This window comes from Taudactylus pleione, unplaced genomic scaffold, assembly GCF_031769625.1.
Source record: "Taudactylus pleione unplaced genomic scaffold, aTauple2 ptg001191l, whole genome shotgun sequence".
In the NCBI taxonomy this organism is placed as follows: domain Eukaryota; kingdom Metazoa; phylum Chordata; class Amphibia; order Anura; family Myobatrachidae; genus Taudactylus; species Taudactylus pleione.
The window spans coordinates 648476-653507 of NW_028285592.1; the positions used below are offsets into that span (position 1 = coordinate 648476).

Sequence of the window (5032 nt, forward strand, 5' to 3'; positions counted from 1 at the left end):
CATCTTGCCTAATGGTCGCAGCACTCATTTTCAGCCATGCCCACATCATTACTAGGTGAAAGAAAGGCTGGACAACAGTAAATTGCAGCATGACCATCAAAATAACATGAACATGGTCCTGTCTTGGGATGACAGTCTTGGATCGACAGTATTCAATTCAACGAGTGAGGACAACAAGTTAGCATCTGCAAGAGAAGATAAAGAATTTCTCAAGGTAATGGACAAAGATTTCACCCAGGACGATTCCAACAGCTGGGTAGCACCTTTACCCTTTCGCTATCCAAGAGTGAAATTACCAAACAATCTACAGCAAGCAGTTGCTAGATTTTCCTCTTTAAAACGAATCCTAAAGAAGAAACCAGATATGGAGAAAAATTTTGTGGATTTCATGCAAAACATATTTGACAGAGATCACGCAGAACCTGCACCACCAGTAAAGGAAGAAGAAGAATTCTGGTACCTTCCATCCTTTGGAGTGTATCACCTGCGGAAACCCAACCAAATTAGAGTACTTTTTGATTCCAGCGCTCAGTATGAAGGTGTCTCTCTCAACAACCTGCTCCTTACTGGGCCAAACCTAAACAGCAGCCTCATAGGAGTGCTAATTCATTTTAGACATGAACCTGTTGCAGTAATAGCTGACATCCAGCAAATGTTCCATTGCTTCATAGTCAGGGAAGACAATCTGAACTACCTGAGGTTCTTATGGCACAAGGACAACAATGTCAACAATGAAGTCATAGATTATCGGATGAAGGTACATGTATTTGGCAACAGCCCCTCTCCTGCGGTAGCAATCTATGGACTCAGGAGAACAGCCCAGGAGGGTGAGAAGGACTATGGATCTGACGTTCGTCATTTTGTTGAAAAGAACTTCTACGTTGATAACTGACTAAAATCCTTACCCACAAGTGAAAAAGGCAATTGATCTCCTCACCAGAACACAAGAAATGCATTCTATAGCAAACCTCAGGCTCCACAAGATTACCTCCAACAATTAGGGCCAGGGCTAGGCTTTGCTGCGCCCAGGGCTGTCCTGTGTTGCCGCCCCTTCCCTCCTCCGCTCCCTCCCCCTGAAGTTACAGTCACTATAGCGCTGGGAGGGAGGGTGGGCGTTTCCAGCACCTGCCAGATACAATGGCGCTCCAGGCAACGGCCCGGCGTTCCCTGGCCTAGAGCCGCTACTGCCAACAGCCAAAGGGTAATGGAAGCATTTCCCTCTGATGATCATGCCACCAACTTGAAGGATCTTAATCTTGGTTCTGATGTTTCTCCCATACAACGCAGCCTAGGGTTACTCTGGGACATCAAACAGGACATATTTACATTCCAAGTATCAGCCTATGACAAACCTTTCACCAAACGAGGAGTTCTACCTGTCTTAAACAGTTTCTATGATCCTCTTGGGTTTGTAGCACCAGTCACCATCCATGGCAAGATGTTGCTGAGACAGTTTACCAAAGAGAACTTAGATTGGGATACTCCATTACCTATTGAGAAACATATTTATTAAAAAAGAAAAAAAGTAAGGCTATTCTTGGGGCACACCTATATATGAATTCTTATGATTGAAATAAAATATAACTTTTAATATTAATAGTAAAATATATACCAGGTACACATAAGGTCATAGGCGAACATATTAAAAGATAATTTCTGCAAAGTACCCCACACATACAATTTAGGGTAACAATTGTGTTAGAGTGTAGATGTTGCAATAACTACCATGGGTATTGGTATATAGGCTACACAGTGCGCAGTCCTATGATCCCCATTAAACAGTACAATATCTATCTACAGAACCTGGTATTCCTGAGTGGTCCCCCACATCAGTACTAACCAGGCCTACCACTGGATCGCTTCCAAGATCAAACGAGTTTGGGCATAGTCAGTGAAGTATGACTGTAGATTATCGCTACTGAAAATATATGGGGATTCACTAATGCACACGGTCTGAGCCTACTTCAAAAGAGAGGTCCAATTAATAATCAGTTTCTGTCAAGACAGGTGGTGCATAAGCATACCTTCCTTGTGATGCAATCAATTGACACATATGGCATAGACATGTATAGATTGTAACTTTAGGAAAACATCACATAGGTAATTTATCACAAGTTGTACTTAGTTCCAAGTATACAGAATAGGAACTCTACACAATAACATAGCCTGACAGAACACATAATATACAATCACCCCATAAACACAGAGCATCCATTTTATATAGATTGAAAATATATTAGTTATGGTGGCTGCATAAGTATGCTAATCCAAATGGTTCTCCTATGATCAAATATTCTCTATCAGTGAATATCTCCCACCAGAAAATGCTCCAAAACTTCCAAATTGGGCTGCAATAGAGTATAATAGCAGGCACTCTCATTAATCTAGTATATAGTAGGAATCACCGAAAGTACAAAAAAGGTTTTTATCAGCCATACATAGGAAACGAGCTAAATCACAGGAGTAGGTCATATCCCCAAAATGCTAGAGAAAGAAATAGGAGGTAGCAATTGGAAAAAGAAAATGACAGGCTAAGCCTGAACAAATCTATCTGGCTGACCAGACACAATCATCTGTCAGCCTATACGTTACCAGTGTGAGGTATAGTGGAGCCCAGTCCGTGCACTGACTGGGTTTTCCTTAACATCAGCAGAGTCTCATATGTAAACAGAGGACGCGCGTTTCGCCCGCATATGTTCGCCTATGACCTTATGTGTACCTGGTATATATTTTACTATTAATATTAAAAGTTATATTTTATTTCAATCATAAGAATTCATATATAAGTGTGCCCCAAGAATAGCCTTACTTTTTTTCTTTTTTAATAAATCTGTCATATTTAGGCTGTGGGAGCACCACCAACATAAACTTAGGATGTATAAATTATTCATGGATATGGATGGTTGGTTAAAATAATTCTAGTTATGGTTCTGTGCGGAATCTTCCCTGTTTTTTATTCAACCTATTGAGGAACATCAAAGGTGGGAGACGTGGAAGAAGTCTTTGAAGATATAAGAACTCCAAATCCCACGCTGTTATACTAACAGCTCCCTTTCAGCTGCCGTCAGGAGATAAATACACATTTTTTCGGATGCATCGGTTGAAGCCATAGCCGCAGTAGCCTACCTGAGGACCTCTGAAACCAACAACAAACTACATTGTGGATTTGTCATGGGTAAGGCCAAATTAACCCCAAGACCTGCACACTCTGTACCAAGACTCAAGTTTTGTGCAGCTGTGCTAGCAGTTGAAATTGCTGAAGTTATAAAAGACGAAATGGATGTTCCAATTGATTAATTTGCATTCTACACAGATAGCAAAGTCGTGCTTGGTTATATATACAACCAAACTAAACAATTCTATGTATACATCAGCAACAGAGTAGAGCGCATCAGAAGTTTCTCCACTCCTGAGCACTGGCAGCACATCACCACTAACTTTAATCCAGCTGATCGCGGAACAAGACCTTCACCAGCATCTAGTCTTTGTGACATGTGGTTGTCAAATCCAGGATTCTTATATGATGATCCCTGTTTGCCTCCTACCAATACCAACTATGGGCTGGTCGATCCCGAGTCCGACAAAGAAATCAGGTCCACAAGCTCCTCACTCTACACTACCGTGACTACAAAATTTAAGCTGAAGTCACAACGTTTTGAGCGTTTCTCAAGTTGGACATAGTGTGAGCCGCCGCTTGCCTAATCCACATTGCTCACTGCTTTTCAAAAGGACACATCACCAGAGTGTCATGGTTGGCATATCTGTAAGGATCATCCTACAGTTGCAGATCTCGAACATGCAAAGGAGGTTCTCATTCGGTGTGTACAACAAGAAGTATACTGTCAGGAAATTAATGAGATTGCTAAGGGAGTCAATCTGTCCAAGAACAGTGCACTCTTTGAACTAAACCCTGTAATGGATCAGCACAAATTGCTCAGGGTGGGTGGTCATTTAATGAGATCCGATCTATGTAGCAAAGAACATAATCCTGTCATCATACCAGGTCGACATTATATTGCTACGCTGTTGGTTTGACACCATCATGAACAGGTATAACATCAAGGCAGACAGTTTACTGAAGGTGCCATCAGGTCAGCCGGCTTGTGGATCATAGGGATGAAGAAATGTATTTCCTCCGTGCTCCATAGATGTGTTATGGTGCCATAAGTTAAGAGGAAGACACCAACAGCAACAAATTGCAGATCTTCCAGCAGATCGTCTAAGTACAGTCCATGGTCAGTCATTACACGAAGGACCCGTGGTGGAGCTGCAAATGGTGGGCTGTGTTGTTCACTTGTCTTAGCATCTGTGCAGTACACATAGAAGTGATTGAATCTATGGATTCTTCCTGTTTCATCAATGCACTCTGAAGATTCTTCTCTATCCGTGGACCTGTCAAACTAAGGTCCGACTGTGGAACTAACTTTGTGGGGGCCTGCAAAGAACTGCAATTAGACAATTTCTTATTTAACAATGGGTGCACTTGGGTTTTTAATCCTCCACATTCATCCCACATGGGAGGATCCTGGGAACGTATGATTGGAATTGTACGCAGAATCCTCAATTCGATGTTGCTGGACCACAAGTCATCTCTCACCCATGAAGTTTTAGTAACCTTTCTTGCAGAAGTATTTGCTATAATCAATGCAAGACCACTTGTCCTGGTATCCTTAGACCATGATTCTCCAACAATTCTTACTTCAGCCACTCTTCTTACCCAGAAGATTGGAGCTGCTTCAATTCCTCCTGAAATCTTAGACAGTGACATCTACAGGCATCAGTGAAAACAGGCGTCTGGAAGACAGAGTATTTACATATGTTTCAAAGTCGTCACAAATGGCAGATGTCAAAACCCAACCTCCAGATCGGGGACCTTGTTCTTTTGAAGGATAAGGAGGCCCATCGCAATGAATGGCCAATGGGTCTTATCACCAAGGTTGTTCCTAGTGACGATGGAAAGGTTTGTAAGGTGGAGGTCAAAGTGACCAAAGGAGGCTCTGTCCGAGTTTTCCTCCATCCAATCACTGAACTA

The 5032-nt window shown here is 42.0% G+C and overlaps 1 pseudogene; it reads right to left on the reverse strand.

Moving 5' to 3' along the window:
- Positions 1-1791: 1791 nt before the first annotated feature.
- On the reverse strand, positions 1792-1910 carry LOC148451050 (5S ribosomal RNA; annotated as a pseudogene).
- Between the last annotated feature and the right edge of the window lie 3122 nt (positions 1911-5032).